The 21,647-nt window shown below is 36.7% G+C and overlaps 1 pseudogene; it reads right to left on the bottom strand.

Annotated features, from left to right (window-relative positions):
• Positions 1-7,792: 7,792 nt before the first annotated feature.
• Positions 7,793-8,787, bottom strand: LOC124235084 (olfactory receptor 4Q3-like; annotated as a pseudogene).
• Between the last annotated feature and the right edge of the window lie 12,860 nt (positions 8,788-21,647).

Raw genomic sequence — 21,647 nt, 5'->3', positions numbered from 1 at the left:
GTAGATAGACAAATAGATAGATGAACTTCTCATGAAAAGGAATTGCATTTAAAACATCATTTGCTCTCTTATGATGCAAAATCCTTTGATTAGAGAATATGGTCCATGTCTTTAAAATCTTTGAATATTCTATGACACTGTATCAACAAAGCCAAATTGTATTCACTCATAAACAATTGGCAAAATCATAAGGGTTGAAAAAATATTTAGCTAATAACGGAAAACACTTATGTTGTACTTACCATATGCCAGGTGTTGTTCTAAGTGTTAACAACTCATTTAATTCTTACAAGAATATCATGAAGTAGGCTATCATCACTATCCCCACTTCAGAGATGAGGAACTGAAGCACAAAGAGTAAATAACTTGCTCAAAGTGATAGAGCATGTGATTGGCAGAGCTGGTATTTGAACCTAAGCAACGGGACCTCAAAGTTTATTTTCTTAAAGTATGTGTATGCTACCGGGGCTGATGGCATCAAAGTCATCATATCCGCTTTCTCATTTGAAAGTCGTAAGCTTTCTGCAATCGTCAAAAGACTCCTTTTCTGCTAATCATAAAGAATTTGGTTTATTGTTTTTAACCATATCCAGTATTTGGAGACAAATACTACAGTTGCAACTGGAAAGATCACAGTTTGTGCCAACTTTTCTCAACTTAAACTTACAATGAGAATGCAGTGACAAGTGATGTGATATTGATCATTAATTTAGACATTATTTCATCTAATGTGTTGACAATCAAATAGAGGAGGTCTGTATGCAAACTAACAATCACGGTTCTCTGAGACAATGATAAGGAAGCCCAGGAGAGTCAGGGACGCCTTTCCAGAGAAAGTCATCATTAAGTGGGATTTTGAAAGTTGAGTTAACCTGATGTTAACTGATAGTTAACCTGATGTTGAAGAGAATTATTGGGTGGGCAGAAAAGTGGGCAAGGCAAGAAGGACATCCAGGCTAGTGAATAGGACACATGAAAATAAAAAGGTGTAAATCATTATAGCATCTTTTATGAGGAATGCCTATAGGTTTGATATGATTCACACAGAATCCATGAAGGGAAGTGTTAGGAATGAGGCTGAAAAGGAATTGCTTAGATCACAAAGGGTCTTGTGAGTCAAGTTGAGGAATTGGAATTTATCTTGAATTATTTGGAGGGATCATAAATAAAGAATCACTCCAGTGATCACTCCAGTGCCAGGAGGGCAGCAGGAACGGGCGGTGGTGGAGAACAGTTGTTAAAAAGGAGAAACCTGAAACCCAGCTTGCCTAGGTTCAAATTTTAGCCCTACTACTTGCTTTAAGAAAGTTATTTAACTTCCCTTTGCCTCAGTTCTCTTAAATGTAAAATGTAGGTAAGAATAGTATATACCAAATAAGTGTTGTAAGGATTAAATATGTGTTACATATAATGGCACACTGTAAGCAAATACATAATTATCATTACCCATCTTAATGACTGGAATATATGCCTACTGGAAGGAGGGAGAGAGACGTGGATAGGAGTCTTCTGAAGATGCTAAACTCCTACCATGTTCATCTCCTAATTCCAATTTATATGTGTTTTCATGCTTGTCAAAATCTTGGAAAACGCCTCTACTGCTGACACCCACCCTCTCAAATATATTCCTTTGGCTGGAGTAGTAACAAAGTATCCTCCATATCTTTGCCTGGCTTTCTTTAAGAGTTCAAGCAAGGGTAACCAAAGATGTTTGGGCAGCAGCTCTATTCTTCCTGAATGGTAACAATCTCAACTTTATCTAGGATCCCCCTCAGGATCCCATAAAACTAATCCACGTCTAAGACGCAAGATTGATCTATTATCTTCATTGGGAGAAAGAGTACAGGATTTGAAGGTCGAACAACAGGGCTTGACTCACAACTCTGCCTCTTACAGGCTGTGTGATCTTAACACAATTTTCCTCACTTGTAATAACCAGAGTTCTCCCTTGTAAGATAATAGTGCCACTCATGGAGAGGATCAAGTTAATTAATGGACATGAAAGTAGTAAGTTGTCTGCAAATCTAGGTCATAATCATTTTAGTGGTAGAATTTCAGGAGCATCAATATCAGACACCCGAATTCTGTGGACCAGAGCCTCTGTGGAACTGGTTATTTCCACTGGTCCACCCAGGCTCCTAGGTCAAATTTGGTCTCTCTGGGATGATGCCAAAGAAAGTATGCCAATTATAATGGGATCTATACTGTTCAAGAAACAAGGTTGTTCCTTTATTTAACTCTATGAGTCCACCTAAACTATTTCAAATAGAACAAATAGCAAGACTGCAACTCACTGAAATCTTCAGGGAAAGAGATTTAGTCACAGTTTCTCCTGTGAGCAATTTGAAAAGGGCAGAGATCAAACATTCTGGATCTCTTTCCTAACAGCAAGCTCCATTCCATGGCAAGCTCTTTGTGCAATAGTGTCTGAGTAAGTAAAGTCTTGAAAATAACTGCAAAAAACCTAATGTAAACAATATAGAATATATATGCATATATATTTCTGTTTTTCACACAGCACCAATATTTATTTATCCTTTCACCTAATAAATATTTAAAGAGCACATTCTCTGCATCTGGTACTGTGCTGTGAATATAAAAAGATGAATAAAATCTAATTCCTGGCATAAAACCACTCATTTTAGACTAATAACTTTAAATGACCTCCTCAAATTCCCTAGACTGGACCATAACTTCTGTAAAATGTATCCTTATAGGTAAAAAGGATCTTGGAGATGACTTGACTTTATTTCACCCGTTTAACCATTGATGAAACAAATGAAGTGCAGAGGAAATTGAATTATCTAGGTTTCACTGTTAATGATAAAGCTAGGACTAAATTTCAATTGAAATAATATTGATACACCTTTTAAACTGTAATAAACTTTCCCCAAATTACTTAATGGAATTACTAGAACAGAGTTTGTAAAGTGAGTGAAGAATTTAAAGATTCTGCTTTATCCTTTCATACGCTTTGAATCCATGAAAGTTGCTCTTGCCTCTTTCACCTTATTAACTTGTCATTCCAAAAGAGAAACTTACTCTGGCCGTCTTCTTGAGTGTGGTTCCACGACATGGATTTGGACAACCTGAGATCTTGGATTAATACACCTTTCTGAGACAGAACTGTGATCTATATCCAGATATTCATACTAAAAGATTGAGATCAGTATATTGATGCTTCTTTTAGTATGTGCTACATTTCACAAAAAGGATTACACCTGCAGCCTAAGAAGAGGGCCTGAGTTTGTTAATTTCCTGTCTCTCTCAATTTCTCAGATAGAAATGTATGAGTTTATAGCCATGCCATGGCTTCTGATCTTGGTCTGCAAGAGCTTCTTTCTACATTTCTGGCTGCCAAGAGAGAGAAAGTGTCAGCAATCTTTATGTCTCAGCACAACCCTGAGGGAATTGCTGGGCCAGTGATTGGGTAGCAACTGGAGAGTATTGTTAGGCAGAGAAAGTGCAAGTGTAATCTCCACTAAATGATGTCTTGTAAATTATGTTGAAGGCTACTTGGTAAATAACTTGTTAATAAATATTCAGGTCATTTCCACAGTTTTGCATAATTGACAAAGTTGTGGCAAGGGAAGGAGGAGGGTGATGTTCAGTATCACTATATTGTTCCACTAACATAATGACAAAATAGTGTATTTGTTTATAAACCTATTGAAATATTTTACTTCGTGTTAAAATTTGCTGAGCCTAAAGTAGATAAGCTACATTTTTAATTTAGTGGCACTGTGAAGATACTGCTTCAGTCCTATTATTACATGAATGAATTTCTAAGGCATTTAGGTCAAGGAGGTTTGACTAAAGTTGAGGACTACACCTCTGAAATTGAGTATAAAATGTATCACTAAATTAAGTGTGAACTTTCAGGTCAGGCCTAAAGTTTGAATGAGGTTGAATTTTGTGTTTCAATGGCACACAAGGAAAATATGGTAGCCCAAATAGCGTTCACCTAGATTAACGCTTTTTTGAGGTAGAAAGGATTATCATGTTGCAACATAAGAGTGCTTTTTATTGCTGTTGGTAGCAGTTTATTGTTCTAGGACTCTAGAGGTTATAAATAAAGAAGCTTTTTGGACAAGGAAATGGCTAATTGTGGCAGTCCTGTTTTTACTGGGTTTCTCCACTCAAATTCCTTCTGAGATAAAGGATTGTCTCACATGTTTCTCTCTCTTCCTTATCTTGTTCTGTTTGTTCCTTCATTCCTTCCTTTCTTCCTAGGTTCCTTCTCTTTTCTTTTCTCATTATTCCTTCCTTCCTTCAAAATAATATTTAGTCAGACAAAGAAAGACAAATATTGTATGATATCACTTATATGTGGAATCTAAAAAAGCAAAACTCAAAACAGAAAGTAGAACTGTGGTTACCAGGGCCTGGGGGATGGAGGAATTGGGGAGATGTTGCCTAAGGGCACTAACCTGCAACTAGAAGATGAATAAGTTCTGGAGATTTAATGTACAGCATAGTGATTATAGTCAACAAAGCTATATTATACACTTCAAAGTTGCTAAGAAACTAGATCTTAAATGTTCTTACAACAAAAAAAAGACTAGACCTTAAATGTTCTCACCACAAAAAAAGAAATGATAATTACAAAATGTAATAGAGGTGTTAGCCAAAGCTATGGTGGTAATCATATTGCAATAAATAAATGTATCAAATAAACATGTTGCACACCTTAAACTTACACAATATTATATATAAATTATATATCAGTAAAAAAAACATTTATTGAACATTTATTCTTGGCTGAGCACTGTGCTTGATACTCTAGATACAAAGACCACTGAATAATGGTGCAGCCCATTAAGTGAAATTAAAATTGCAACACGTTTGTAAGTGCTATGCTCACTAAACACAAGTAAAGCATGTTATGAGTATGAGAAGTCATATGATGATCAGTTGATAAAACTCTATAAAGACAGGATCAGACATGACTTCCAAGAAGATAAGAACTCTAATATTGAAGCCAAACAGGGGGTCATTAATTCAAGTAGAGCGAGAAACATGTCCAGAGTCATAAAGGAAAGGGGAAACTACCTATAGTTCAGAGGTCCATACAATAGGACAGGACTGGGACAGTAAGTGGGGATCAATACTTGGTCTCCGAACAAGCTTAGTCACTATAACTGGGCTCAATGTTTAGAGTGGTAGTATAACAAAATTACTAATACAGGGACTCCTAGGTATTATCTGAGATTTTCTTATCCCCAGGCACACTGCTCAGTACCCCTACATATTCCCATGATAATATTAGTACAGAGTCTGGGGCAGGATAGAACTTGCAGCTGAGAGGCTATAGATTTGAAGAAAAGATTGGTTAGGTTAGGAAGTCAAAGAGTTATTCACTTAAGAGATAGGAACCAGACTACACTGTATTTACGTTATGGATTTTACCATTTTCTCTAAGCAATTGAAGCTCACGAAGTCTGTTTGTTTATGGAATAATTACAAAAAGCTTGGGAACACAAAGAGCATAAAAACAATAAATCAATAGTTAGCATGATAATAAATAAAAAATAGATATCTTGAGTCAGCCTATTCATTAAGGAAAAAGTATTGAAATCTACATAAAATGTGGAGTTTAGTTAATAATAATGTATCAAAATTGGTTCATTAGTTGTGGCAAATGTACCATAGTAATGTAAGATATTAACAGTAGAGGAAACGGTATGAGGTATACAGAAACTCTCTGTACTGTCTTTGAAACTTTTCTGTAAATGTAAAATTATTCTAACATTAATTATTTAAATTAAAAATTATGATATAAAAGACTTGAAAGTATGATATTAACCAGATCATTTTTTAAAACCACTTAAAATGTGATTTTTTAACATATTTTGAGGACTCATTTATCACCTAACATGAAATTTCTTGTGTCGAGGCTAATTTTGATATGAATGGGGGAGTTATTAGGGATTTTACTGTCACATAACAGGTGTCTCAGGTCAAAAACTCAGTTCCTTTTTCTGTCTTGTGATTCTCTAGGATCAAACAATTATACAATATTCTTTCAGATTTTGTTTCTCTTTTAATTTGACAGAACAATTAGCAATAATTATAACATAAGCAGTCAATATTTTTTGAGTTCTGACCATATGTAGACATGCTTATTAGAGCTGTACAGGTATAATTTTGTTTCATTTTTCTGAGAATCCAGTGAGGCAGATACTATTATTGTCCTCATTGAAAGGACAATAGTCAAAGGGATATTGAGAGGTTAAGTTGCTTGTCCTCTGGGAAGTGGTGGAGCTGGACCATGATGAAGGGATCTGACTCCAGAGTCCACACTTCTGACCTCTCTGCTCTACTTCTCCCAATGATCTGGGCTCATATATCATCTTGGAATGCATCCACTTTCCTCTAGCGGATATTGAGAGACTTTATCATTTAGTATTTGAGTGATCTATTGATGTGTGGTGGAACATGCAAATGGCAAGATGTCCAAGTTCTTGCATGACCAGGGGTATTGCAAATTACCTAGGAAATCCTAACATTAGGTGGAATTTTAGACTTCTTTTTCCTGAGGTATGTTTTTCGGCTAAGTAATCAGAAAAGCCTCTCTATAGCAATTGATTAGAAAATAAAGTGAGTAAATATAAAAATATTGCTAATAATCCATTATATTATTTTTTAAGTAAATAGAATAAATACCTTTCCATACCCATAAAAATTTGCAAAGAGATTTATATCAGAAGTAGATAACCTTAGATATAAATGTTTAAGTGAATGTTTTTAAGGATCTCCTACCTCTGGAGCTCCTATATAGGTATAGTAGAAATTAAATAATTAATCCATCTAATTGAGATAAGTACCCTTTGTGGAAAGAAAAATATTGAGTTAATCTTAATTATCTAAAATTACTAGCTTTCTTGGTTGATTGTACTTTGTCTAAGTGATCTTGAGCAAGACACTTAAGAAATCTGAGTTCATTTGTAAAACTGAAGTTGACTAACATTACCTACTCCTCAAAGTACTTTTGAGACTCAGCAGTACTAACTATGAATGCTATAAACCATAACTCATTTCTTTTTTTGTCTTTTCCTTTAGAGTCTAGAGCTCTTAAACATGAGGATTACTTGAAAAGCCAGCTTATCTACTCACCCCCACTGTAATTTCACTCAAAGAATAACTTAAGGTGGAATGGGATACCTCTTCTAGAGAAGCCGCTAGACAGAACACTAGAAGCTTCCATCACCCCAGAACTCCCAGATTTCCTTTGCTTCACACATAAACCTTGCTGAGAGCATATGTTCGTTCAAGTGAATTGAATTTAAGTGCATTTTTAAAATTTGGCACAATATAAAACACAGTTCTTAGCGAACATTAATATATAGGATGGTTAGTGCTGTTTTCAGGCTTTGTTAGAGACAGGACAAAGGGGTTCACATTGCTTTGGAAAAGACTGTTGAGACATCAGAAGGAATTTCCTGATACTAAAGTTGTTAAACTTTGGAGGAGCAGGGCAAAAAAAGGATGTAATATCTTCTTTCATTTGAAGAGAGTTTAAAATTGAAATGAATTGAATAAATGCAGACCACTTATAGACAAAAGGATAGAAGAGTTGCTCTTTCAAGGAGTCTTCTTGACTTTAGCCCGCAATTAATTCCTGTTATCATTTGTGAGCCAGTAAACACTCTCGAGTTCCCTGCTTAACATTTAATCCCTGAGAAAGCTACCTATGCCTCAATAGCAATGCATTATAATTTTCATGCTGGCTTCTCTTTCATACCAAAGTCACCAAATTGGCTTTCAGGCATGTACTCATGTACAGGATGAGTTAAGAGTGTCCCAAGAGAGTATGTTTTCTAACATGGCAGAAGCATATCACATGTTTTTTTCTCAGCTTCTTCATGGCTGTCTTCATATCTGAATTTCTGAGTATGTAGATGAGGGGGTTCAACATAGGCGTGATCACTGTGTAAAAGATGGAGAATACCTTATCTGCAAAGAAGCTGCAGAAAGGCCTCAGGTAGATGAATACACATGGCACAAAGATCAGGCTGACCACTATTAGGTGGGAGGCACAGGTAGAGAGTGCCTTACTCTGGCCCTGGTGGAAGCGAGTTCTCAGGGTGATCAGGATGACAGCTTAAGAGAATAGCAAGACCAAGAAGCAGACAAGAGATAGCAGAGCATTGTTTGAAACCATCAGCACCTCTATCACGTACATGTCTATGCAGGCTAGCTTGATGACCTGTAGGACATCACAATAAAAGTTGTCCAGTTCATTGGGGCGACAGAAGGGCAGCTGGAAGACAAGTATGACCTGTGTGATAGAGTGGATGAAACCCCCACATCAGCAGGCAAAAACCAACTGAAGGCGTAGCTGGTGGTTCATGACTCTCAGGTAGTGCAAAGGATTACGTATGGCAACATACCTGTCGTAGGCCATGACTAGCAACAAAAACACCCCCACTGGCTCCCAGAAAGTGCGGGAAGTAGGTCCGGCCCAGGCATCCTGAAAAAGAGATGATCTTGCCCTGCTGTAGGCAATCCCTTAACATCTTGGGGATAGTGACACAGCTCAGGTATAGGTCAACAAAGGACAGATGGCCCAAAAAATAGTACATAGGAGATTGGAGCAGGTGGGCATCAGCTCTCACTGTTACCAATATCAAGAGCTTTCCCAGGACACGAACACAACAAAAATATTAAGAAGAGAAATAGCTGCAGCTCCCAAAAGGATGACAAGACCAGAAGAACAAATTCTGTCACCTTAGAATCATTGTCTTTTTTCAAGTCAAGAATACCAAGTGACCTAGAGAAAGAAAAATTAAATTAGAACAAGCAAAGTGTAAGTTAGACTAAAGACAATATGAATATATATTGTAACATATATATGTTACCAGATTTGGGATCTGGTGTTTATAGAACCATATTCCAAGATGAAAAAAAATTAAGCAAGTTCTGGGAGGTAGGAAACGTATGTTCCTGTATAGATAGAACAAGGAACATTTTGCATCTCTTTCAACCTTTTATTCCTGTAATACTTTTAAATTGCATTTACAACAAATTGGGAAAGGAGATAATGACCTTCATCATGAAGTGATGAGAGCACGAAAATCGCTGTTTTTTCAGTAGACAGAATTATATCCTTTAAGAACAAGAGTTCTAAAATGAAGGATCTAGATCCAATCTACTACTCACCAGTGGAGTGACCCCAGGCAAGGTATTAAACATGAGTTTTGTTCTTTGTTTGTTCAATATAATATAGAGATTATATTTCCCAAGGTTGTTTTGAAAATCAAATGTAATCTCCATGAGCACCATACACTTACATGAAAAATGACTAAGTCACTCAAAGTGAGGAAAGATTTCTTATTTGCCTTTGTACTCACACCACAATGCTTACTGCATAATAATTTATCAAATTGAAGGAAGAACGCTTTGTGCTATGAATTGCCATATGATATAAAGGTTAGTAGTACCTGTTAGGAAACAAATTACTTAGGAAGAATTAAAAAGAAATTCATGTTCTTTGTTTTTATTTATCTCAGGTGACAGAGATTGAGAAGTTGTAGAAGAAACACGAAATAAAATCTTTACCCTTAAACTTTAGGGAAGCATCATATTGAGGATGAGTAGGACAGCAGCTGGAACACACTAATCACCAAAAGAAGAGACCAAGGGCAATGAGCCATATCACTGAGGCATGTTCAAAAGAGGTTCACCATGACCCACTTTGTAGGAAAGGATAATGAGGGTAATCAGAATTATGCTCCCTTTGGACTTTTCATCAACCATAGGCACACTTAAGAGAAATAAAAGATCCACTAAGATATTATTTTATCCATTTCTCCTGCTCTACTCTTACATTCATCCCTGATATTGGGTGGAAATAGCTTGGACTACAAATGAGAAATCAGAGAACATTTCTTCCATTGAAATGGTGAAGATTTAGCAGATGTCTCCCTGTCTAGAGTAAGGTATTTCCAATCCAGAACCAGCTCTAGGCAAAATATTAAGTGAGATCAAATTTGTATTTTTCTGTCCCCAGTCCCAATTACCCATTCCATGTTGCACTTGGTTCTCTCAAATCATTCAGTCAAAGTTACCTGATAGTTATCTACACTAGGTATCAAGGATTTCCATAGACAATGCAGAAAAGCACTTGAATTTCAAAAATAAAAATTCTTAATACTGAGAAATTTCTCCCTATACATTATTTCAAGATAAACAAGTGGGAGAAATATTTTGGGCCCAAGGAACTTCTGGATGTCTCTGTCACACCACATACGGGCCCATCCTTTTCATCTGCCTATAGAATAGGGCGCATCTGATTCTCCAATCTCATAAGTAATGAAAGGATTCACCTCACTTTCTAGAATTATTTGGAAAACAAAACAAAGCAAAAATACAGGCAACCATTTTCTGTCATATGTACAGTCCTACATGAGCTCTGATTCATTGGAAATGTTCCAGTCCTCTTTGTATATACCAAGGATTGTCAATTTCCATGTGGAGATGGCATGCTGATGTTATTTCCAGTTATCTAAAATGTTTAATTAGCAGAGGGCAAGCTCTCATTAAAATGCTGGATCTAATTTCAAACCTCATCTTGGGGAAACTGGAAAGAGTCTGAAAAAGAAAAACCAAAGTTACAAAAAGATTGCAAAGAAATTTCGAAAAAAAATAGGAAAAAGAAAAAAATGAATGTAAAAGCATAATCCAAAGCATGATTGTAATTTATTTCTGAGAAACAACGTGATTATTTCCTAATGTGAAGACATAGTATACAAAGGGTATTGTACACAAGACGCATATTAAAAAAAAATAAGCTTGTATTAAACAGATAATATTAAAATTCAATGAATCAGAAGGGTAGATTAAATAAGTGTGTAAAATATACTATAATCCAAATTACTACAAGACATTTTGAAGCCCTAGTCTATGATATATCTCTTTAAAGTAATATTTCATATTGGGGACTTCAGTACAATAGATATTTTCACATAGTTCCCAGGAGACTGGTGTAATAAGATTTAACTAATAGTGATATCAAAATGTTAAAATTTCATAAGACAAAAATAGGCCACCCTATGTCTTGGTTATCTGAGTTGTAATTAAGGTATGGGCTGGATGCTGGTTATTCTTGGATTTTCTTACTGCCTCAAGAAATTTTCTGCCTTCAGATAATATGAGAACAAAATTCCAACCAGCACAGAAATTTCACTTTCAGTGTTAATAAAATTGCCAAATTGAATAGAAACATTTCCAGCCTCTACATTTCTGAAGTCTCTGATCACAGGAAGAAATTCAGCCTGTGAGTATTCTTTGAAGAATGAAAAGAGCACTATATCCACCAGCACGAAGGAATGTCCATAAAACCACCTTCCACCACAACATAGTTTCCCATGCCAAACCCCTGCAGGGTCTGGGAAATAACATTCAAAATTTCCAGCTCCATTATCACGCTCCAAGCTGTAGGATCAGGCCCTATCAAGTGTTATCATATTTCACATCCTAAGAATAACCTAAGAATTTGTGGAAGTCAATAAAAATGTTTAAGTTGGCAAAATGAGCCAGTGGAGTTGAGAATGTTTAATGAGAAGTGAAAGATTTTATGGAAGGGCCAAACACAGCATGGAGGGAAGAGGATGAAATCAAGGTCTTTAAATAATTAAGGGCTCTTTATGGACAGCTAAGCAGCTGTTCTCCAATTTTTCTAAGCAGGGAACCAGACAGATTTGTGAGGAAAATACCAAGAAAGGGAGTCAAGTTTTCCTCGAGGGAGTTGCTTTGTTTTAAAAAAAAAAAAAAAACAATAGAGTATATCGTATTTTACTATTTTGCCTGTTTATTTTTGTCTGTGTTGAACTAAAAGCATTCTCAGAGGAAGAAACTTGACCTCACAAACAATGGAAAGTGATTTGCTAGTTGGAGTTTAAATGCCACGTAGACTCCCTTTGGAGACATCTGATACTTTTTCTAATTTCTCCTGAAACACCAAGAAATGGCCACCATTCATTGGAGGTGATACCCAAGATGGTATTTCCTATCGAGAAGGGCAAAATCTTTCCTCTCTAAACATTTTTGGCTGTGTTTGAAATATTCCATTTTAAATTGCATTTGGAGAAAGTGAAGAAGATTTAGCAGAAAGAAACTGAAATAATTCAAGAAATGGAAAATTAGGATCTAGGAGGGATGATAACAGAATTAGGTAGTCTTAAGACAATATTGCCATGAATCCAATGTCTTCTGTTAAGTAAAGTTGATCCTACCTATCCAAACGTTGTAACCACCTTCCAAGATACCACCAGCACTAGAATCCCCTGAGGTTATGGTAGTTTCATTGTTTTGTGATGCTTCTAAGAGTATAAACCTAGAGCAAAAAAACTCAAATGATTTCTTAAATTTAAATGATAAATGCCAGAGTATAAAGAGAAAAAGAGTGTGGACAACAGGAGGTATAAAAATGGTTTCAGAAACAGAAAGAGGAGCAAGGGAGGAGAGTAGAGCTTTGAATAAACATATCTGAGAAACTTAGATCATTGCATATTAGGAGCTGTGTGAGTTCAAGGAAGGAATATGTTACCCTGCTATTCATCCCACTAGCCCCTTCTTCATAGTCTCAGGCCAGCAAAATGAGAAATTCTCAGATGACCATCACAGTTGCCCAGTCTGTACCCTAACTGCTTCCTTATAAGTCAAGCCCTAGTTGAGAGCTGGCTGTAAGGATAGGAAAGAACTCGTCCCTTAGGGCTCTTGGCTGTGCCTGAGGTTTTTTTTTTTTTTTTTTTTTGAGGAAGATTAGCCCTGAGCTAACTACTGCCAGTCCTCCTCTATTTGCTGAGGAAGCCTGTCCCTGAGCTACATCCGTGCCCATCTTCCTCTACTTTATATGTGGGATGCCTACCACAGCCTGGTGTGCCAAGCGGTGCCATGTCCACACCCGGGATCTGGGCCGGCGAACCCCGGGATGCTGAGAAGCGGAGCATGTGAATTTAACCACTGCGCCACTGGGCCGGCCCCTGTGTCTGAAGTTTTTATAGTCCTTATGCCACTGCTCAGACTAATGAGCCCTGGGACTCCCTAGGCTGCTATTGTTTTTGAGCTGTCTGAATCTCGGTTCTTGCTTGCAAGCTCTTAAGCCTTGCAGACTCTGAAATGGTCAGACCTTACTGCCCAACACAGCACACCCCTTTTACTTACTATGGATTGATTACTTTGGCTCTACCTATGCTACCAATTTTCTAAGCATCGGTATATACTTGAGTAAAACAATTCTCTCCAGTTTCTATCTCAACATGTTTTCTGGAGTGTGGTAGGCTGAATGATAAATACCAAGTTAACACCGGAAGCTGTAGAAGAGGAAACATTTCCTTCAAGGTGTTATAGAGGCTTAATACAACAACTGAGTCTCTTGACACCTCAAGCAGCTCATCTAATTGGTGGCTATGTATGGATCTTATACAGAAAACACAGCTATTGTCAGTAGCAATTGAAAATTATTTATAAATTGTCAAAGTATAATTTTTTATTGTTATAAAACAATTGTCAAATAGATGAACACATGTCAAAAATTATATTTAACTCACACATTAACTATTTATAGCTGAAACCATATGAAGTCTGGGATTTATTCCTAAGAAATGATAAGGGAAATAGAGAGCTGTAGATTCAACAAGATTGTCCATGAGTTGATCGTTATTGAATCCGAGTGATGGAGATTGTTGTTTTATTCTCTCTACTTTTGTATATACTTGAAATTTTTCATAATAAAAGGTTTAAAAATGCTAAAAAAATTGTATTTAACTCTTTAATGAGAAACAGTAGGATGACGAAGCCAGTGCAAAAGAGAATATAAACATATGACTATATAATCAGAGTATAAAAAACAATACTGAAATAAAATTTCTAAGTTATATATGAAAGTTAATATCTTAAAGGGTAATACAAGCTTAACCTTTGGGATTATCTTCTTCCACACTAAAAATTAACAGAATTTAGCAGTTTCTGTTATATCTATCTTTATAACTGTGCACATCTGAGATCCCATAAATGCTAAGTACTAAGTTAAACACCATTCCAAACCCTAGAGTTAGATGACTCTTACGTGAGCTTGTTGAACAATATTTTAACATGGCATCAAAAGGTCACACATATGCTCAGATTTCACATTAGGGAAAGGAGAGGAGTACAGCATACCAGCAGGACGGTATTGGAAATTTCTCTTTTACGGAAGGAGTTCTCACAGCAGTGCAGTTGTTAGAGTTTTCCCTTCCCCTACAAAGTGGCAGCTCACAAGAAAGAAGATGAGATACAGAGGAGCGGAGCGTGTAGGATTCACCCTGGCTCAGAATATACAGGCCTCATAGGAGTCAGTGTATCCTGTCACAGCTCCATCAACATAGCTTCCAGGGTCCCTCTAGTGACACGCCCAGTTACTAGAGTTACTGCTCTCAGGGAAGCCCAAATCTGTGGCTTCTCACTAAGAATTAATAAGTCATTCATCATCTTTTTACTCCATATAAAACCTTACCAATTAAGTCATTTTTACCCTAAGAAATATTTTCTAGTAGAATAGTTGGCATTCCACCATTGTTAGGTTTTCAATGAACAGAGCTAGAAAATTAACCTAAGGTAAAATTGGCTCTTAGAAAAAATTGTTTATAGGTACTTTAAGACGAATAAAGTTTACTTTCCTTCAAACTTCTATAACTTTGTTTCGTCTAAGTTTTGTCCTTTATTCATTTTATTTCACATCCTAGCACAACCAGATGTTTATATTTTAAAACAAATTACTTTTCTTTGCTCTTAATAAATAAAAACATACCCATTATCTTGCATATACATTTGTATTTCCTTGCTACCAGTGTTTTCAGTAGTCTCAACCACCCATATTAGTTATAACTTTTAACAAAAGTAATTGCAATAGATTGAGTTTGTGATCCCTCAAAATTAATATATTGAGACCTAACCCCAGTGTGACAGTATTTGGAAGTGAGGGCTTTCAGGTGAATAGGTCATGAGTATGGGGCTCTCATGAGTGGGAGTAGTGCCATTATTAAAAAAGACCCCAGAGAGCTCCCTCTCCTCTTCCCCTCTTTGAGGATACATCTTTGAAGCAGGAAGTGGGCCCTCCAGAAACCGAATCTGCCTGCACCTTGATCTTGGACTTCCCAGCCTCTAGAACTACGAAAAATAAATTTCTGTTTTTTATATGCCACCTAGTCCATGGTATTTTTGTTACAGCAGCCTGAATGTACTAACAGTAACGAACTTCTGATTCTTCACTAGTGTACAGAGAAATAAGAGGTTGATACTTGAGAATTTCTGTCACACACAAGCATCTAGGCAGATCAACAATTAGCACACATTTTATGAATGCCAGCAGTCACACACATCCTTTTCATGTTTCTTAAAGAGGTGAAAATAAACATATGCTTTAATATGGTCTAAAGGCAGCTAAATATCCTATCAAACTGTTATCTGACAGCTATTCTCTAATATACAAAAATAGTAGGCAAATTAAAACTATGTCTGATAATCAATGTTCTTGCATTCTATCTTATTAAAAATTGTCTAAGTATACAAAGATTTTTCATTAATTATCAATTTAGTAGTAGTCCAAGGTATTTTTTTCCCCCAAAGTCCCAGTACATAGTTGTATATCCTAGTTGGAGGTCATTCTAGTTCTTCTATGTGGGATGCCACCACAGCATGGCTTGATGACCGGTGTGTAGGTCCATGCCCAGGATCTGACCTGGGGAACCCCAGGCAACTCAAGCAGAGCACGTGAGCTTAACTACTCAGCCATGGGGCCAGCCCCAGTCCAAGGTATTAAAGTTAACAAAAGATATTGGAAATTATATATAAGATGATACATTACAGAGCAACACAACTACTGTTGATACCAAAATGTTTTATCAGAAATAAAATTCAATTTGGTTGAACACAAAAACTTTACTTTTATTTACTTATTTTTTTGGTGAGGAAGATTGGCCATGAGCTAACACCTGTTGCCAATCTTCCTCTTTTTGCTTGAGGAAGAGTGGCCCTGAGCTAACATCTGTGCCCATCTTCCTCTATTTTGTATGTGGATTTCCACCACGGCATGACTTGATGAGTGGTGTAGGTCTGTACTTGGGATCTGAACCCAGGAACCCAGGCTGCCAAAGCAGAGCACCCCAAACTTAAGCACTATGCCACTGAACTGGCCCCAGCAAAATTATTACATTTTTAATAATGTTAGATATGCAGAAGTAATGCTAGCTCATCTCACCAGGGAAATCAGTATAGGAAGTTTATTAAGTTCAGATTAAAGAGTTTTTCTATGTGAAAACAAAGTCTTACAAAAAATAAAACACATATTTGTTATATTCTAACTTGTTATAAAATGATGAAGGAAAACATACAGCTCTTTCTAAACCAAAATGACCACCCATTCTGATTTGTTGAAGGGTTCATTCTGAATACCTGAACTCAGATTCTTCACATAAATGATTCTGGGCTAGCAGATTCTGATAGAAGGTTTTTAGATTTTTTTTCCTTAAAAGGCTAGCACGTTTAAATGATTAGAAATACAATTTCTTTCTTCTCTGAAAATTCTTTTCCTTATTTTAAATTTATGAAAGCACGTATTTTTCTCTGTAGCCAATCACAATTGGAACTCCATTAAATGGAAGGAGTTTTATAATCTAATTTATGAGTTTCTTCCTAGAGTAAGAAAATATTTGATGCTCATACAAGGAAGATAAAATATTTTATCATTTACAGACACACAGAGAACTTTCAGCTTCAGTTATAAATTCAGCCATCGGTGAAATTTATGAACACAACTTGTGAACAGAAAAAAATTAAATAAATAAAAATGAACAGTGCAGGGAGGCAGTCTCCTGGGAATGCATATTTATTTGATTAAAAAAAAAAACTGGGCTTTTATCCATTGTTCAGACATAAAACATACAGAGCAGATGGCTCTGGCTCCCTCTATCTCCCATTCACTCTGGAATTGCAAGCCCTCGGCATAAGAGAGACACCTGCAAGTTCACTGCTCTACTTTACCTTTTGAAGCTTGCACAGACTTTCAGATGCAAATATTGGGCACACAGGCAGGATCCCAGTCTGTAATCAGAGAAGCACATGGCAGCCAGAGGTTTGCCCTGGAGACAAGATTGCTGCCACGCCCTCTCTCACCAAAGTAGGCCAGGTCTTTCAGATTCTTGTCTGAAATATACACTGCCCAGGATAACTGTCTTCCCAGTCTCCAAGTATAAATCAGTCCTTACTTACAGATACAAATCTATTTCTAACTTTTGAAAGATAAAAATGTTTTAGACAGATAAATGGCCAGCAATCTTTGACATGTGACAGCTCTGAAAATGAACCTCATCTGTCTTTTCTGATTAGTTATGGAGCCTCTGGAATCAGGCAAGTCAAGGAGACACAAAGACTCTCAAAGGCACACTTTTTGCAATATTTCTTGATCCAAGAGCTGCTCTTGGATCTAGAGTGTTTTTTTTTAGACAAGCAGATCTTGGCAATTTCACTAGATGAGCTTATTATATTACTCTTTAACATGTATTCTCATCCATTCTGTCTAGTTTCTAAGTTTTTGCTAATATTTCTTAATATCATATCTAATTATATTGTTTGTAAATTTATTGCCATCAGGAAATAGTTATTGAGCAACCTCTATGAGGGGAATGCATACTTCACAATTGCAACTAAGAAGACGGATACACACACAAAACTTTTTTAATACAAAACAATAGAAGGCAATTTTGTAACCTTGTAAATGAAGGTATTGGACAGTATTTTCCAAATTGTATTCCATACAACACTAATCCTGAGAATCGTGAAAAAAAGAAAAAACGAAAATGAAAACAAAGGGTCTTGGTTCAAATAAGTTTGGGAATCACACCCCATACCACCTCATTTAGGAGATTCGCCATACATCTCAACACAGCAAAGGCTCTGAGAAACCCTTGAGAAAACCAGACCTATCTGACTTTATTCCAACTAGTATTTGCCACATTTATTTCAACATCAAACTCCTTTCAATAATGCTTATTAATATTTCATGGAAATGGGCTCAAAAGAACATGTTTTTTCATTCAATAAATATTTATTGAGCTGCAAATACATGTGAGGCACTGTGCTAATGTCTGAGATGGTTATGATTTTGAACAGGATAGGAGAGGTACTGTTCCTCATGGAGTAAACATGCTAATAGGGAAAAGAGACAATGCATAAAATAACTGCAGATTTTGATAAACATGCTAATAGGGAAAAGAGACAATGCGTAAAATAACTGCAGATTTTGATAACTGTTATGAATGAATAAAACAGAGTCGTGTGATTGAGAGCCATTGAGAGGGGTCAACTCTCGATTGCATGGTCACTGAAATATGGTGAACAAGGGGGAGTATGAGATGGGTTTCAATAGGCAGCCAGAAGTCACAACCTGGAGAGTCTTATAGATCATGGTGAGGAGTTTTGGCTTTATTCAAAGAAGAGTGGAAAGAATTTGGAAGAATTTTTTAAAAGTTACCGAAATTATTTCCTAAATATTTTTATAATATCACTCTGGAAGGATCAGATAGGGAACATGGGAAAATAGGCCACTGGCTACCTTTCAAAAAAGAACCAATAATAGCCTATGCTAGCATACTCCCAAAGGCAATAGGCATAAATGGATATACTAGATATATGTAAGCATAAATTATTGTGAAAGCAGTAGAAATGAAGAGAAATGGACAAATTATTTTTTTTCTTTTAGAAGTAGAAATGACAGGCGTTGCCTTAATTACCAGTAATAGAAAAATAAATTGTTTAGACTTACTACCAACAGAAAAGAAGACAGATAAAAAGCATAAAAAAGCTAATGAGATAGAAGGAAATAACAATGCTGGATTCTTCAGGAAAGTCAGAACCCAGAGAGGTAAGCAAAATGTCAGAGAACTGAGTCATCGTTTTCCCTGAGAGCATTCCCAATCATGGCAAACTTGAGATTCATCTTAGAAACTTTGCAAGGGAGACAGAAGTTAAAGCCCAGGGTCTTCTTTAGATGTGAAGCCTTATGGGAGATACTCTTCATCTTAAGCTAGGACAAAAAGAGCTCTATCTTCAAGATAAGTGGAAAACACAACTAAGCCTGCTTCCCACCTGAATTCTAGGGAACTGTAGGCAACATTTCCTTGACACTGAGCAGAGGGGGAGAAAACAAAAGAGAGAAAAACATCCTCGAGAAGTTGGGGCCACAGAAAGGCCCTCACAAAGACTGCAGCCTTAGTATACATATTGGGAACCTCAGACTTTGCCTTTGCTTAAGGATACCCCTAATAAATAAGTGTCCTCAGGTGCCTGGCAGGCAGAAACTCAAATCCTCTGTGGAGGAAGGCATAACTTTTCAAGGGCAATAAACAGAGAAAGCCAAAGATAACTGTATACTTTTCTATTACTACTACAATGTAACAAATTTGGCGACTCGCACAAATAAATTTATTACCTTGCAGTTCTGTAGGTCAGATGTCTGACAAGTTCTCACTGGACTAAAAATCAAGGTGTGGGCAGGGCTGCATTCCTCTCTGGAGGCTCTAGAGGAGAATTTGTACCCTTACCTTCTCCAGTTGTGAAGGACTGCCTGCTTTCCTTGTCTGGTAGCTCACTTCCTCCATCTTCAAAGCCGGCAAGGATGAGTCAAGTCCTCACACCACCATCTCTGTTTCCTGCAGCCAGAATAGGCTTACTGTTTTTAAGGACTCTTGTGATTACATTGAGCCCACCTGGGTAATTGAGGATAATCTCCCCAGATGAAAGTCCTTAATCTTAATCATATCTGTAAAGTCCATTTCCCCATGTGATGTAGCAGCTTGACAGGTTCTGAATATATTATTTTGAGTATTGGGCCGTAGACATCTTTGGGGGGCCATTATTTTACCTACCACAGTATACAATAGAACAAGGTGCCATTCGTGACAGCCAACAAGCACCTCAGAAGAAACAGACCCAGACTTCAGACACTGGGCTTATCACACATCATTTACAAAAGAACTCTGAGACATAGCTTTTTTTAATAATTATATCTAAAGAAGCAAAACACAAGGTTTTTATGTTTATCAGAGGTAGGAAGGGCAAACTTCACACCCTTATCCATGCTGCTTCTGTTTAGCACGTTATTATTTTAGCCTTACCCTTCACAGATGTTGTTCCTGCGGATACAACTCTGTTTGGCAGTTCCCCTCCTATTCCCAGAACATTCAAGATATAATTCCACATCTTCTGGTTTTTACTGTAGCTGTTGAGAAATCAATTCTCTGCCTAATGTTGTTTCTGGAAAGGTAATCTATATTTTTCTCTTCTTCTTTGCTTGTTATTATTTTTGTCTTTAATTTCTGTTGTTTAAATATAACTTGTATAGGCATGAATTTGTTTTGATTGTAGGTTTGGAATGTGTTGGGCTTGCTCCTTGAAGTGGTGGATTTTTGTGCTTGACCAAATCTATAAATGTTTTCAAATATTATCTCTTTAAATATTGCTTCTGTCTGACTCTGCTTTGTTTTCTTCAGAATTGCCAGTTAAACTGTTAGACTTCCTTTTTTTTTTTCTTTTGGCTGAGGAAGATTCACCCTAGGCTAACATCCATTGCCAATCTTCCTCTTTTTTTTTCAGCTTGAGAAAGATGAGTCTTGAGCTAAATTCTGTGCCAATATTCCTTCATTTTGTATGTGGGTCGTTGCCACAGAATGGCTTGATGAGTGGTGTAGGTCTGCCCCTGGGATCCGAACCCAAGAACCCAGACCACCAAAGAAGGGTGCATGGAAGTTTAACCACTCAGCCATGGGGCTGGCCCCTAGACTTCCACTTTTAACTTCTCTTTCATTTGTCTCTTCTTTTTGTCTATCCAGAGTGCATTAATGTACAAATTCTTTTGATGTACTCTCTAGTTAATTTATTTTCTTATCTGATGTTAAATCAGTCCACTGAATTTTTAATTTTGGTTATCGTGTGTTTTTTTAAATTTCTGGATGGTTACTTATCTCTTCTCCAAAAAATATTCCCAGATCTATTAACCAGAATGTTGACACATCTACCTGATGTTAATGGATCAAAGTGTTAAAATGACAGAGAAATTTAAATTAATTGCTGTAATGGAATGGAAGAATCTCCTGGTGCCTTCCTGAGGCAAAGTTATTAGCAGAGCAGATGTCTAGCCTTCTAAAAATATGTTCAATTTCTTAACTCTCTGCTACATTGTCAGGGCTGGGAGGGGCAGAGGCTGTAGGTTATGGAATTAGGAAGAGAAAATTAGTTTGAGGATGTTTCATAGATGCATTTCAACACTACAAGACTGTTAGCTCTTCATATTTTGTTTTTACTTACATAGACAAATAATAGCTTAACTCATAAGTAGCCATGGCTGGGGAAATTAGAGTAATGCTTTTATCTAGTAAAATAGATTCTGTGATACCACTGCAAGCTGAGAGAAGCAGACTCAGGCAGAACACCCAGCCAAACTAAGGTAATGGCAGGGAGAAATTCAGTGTTCCTCTGAAGGAAGTGCTGGACACAAATGTACTTATACCAATACCAGAAGTCTCCTTGGGAAAAAAGTACAGTGTTTCTTTACCTTAAGTGAGGACACCAAATTAAACTATTTTGGGTCACACCAAATTAAACTATTTTGG

Source organism: Equus quagga, chromosome 2 (assembly GCF_021613505.1).
Source record: "Equus quagga isolate Etosha38 chromosome 2, UCLA_HA_Equagga_1.0, whole genome shotgun sequence".
Classification (NCBI taxonomy): Eukaryota; Metazoa; Chordata; class Mammalia; order Perissodactyla; family Equidae; genus Equus; species Equus quagga.
Note: the sequence above shows the minus strand (reverse complement) of the source record. Positions and strands in the feature narration are given on the sequence as shown.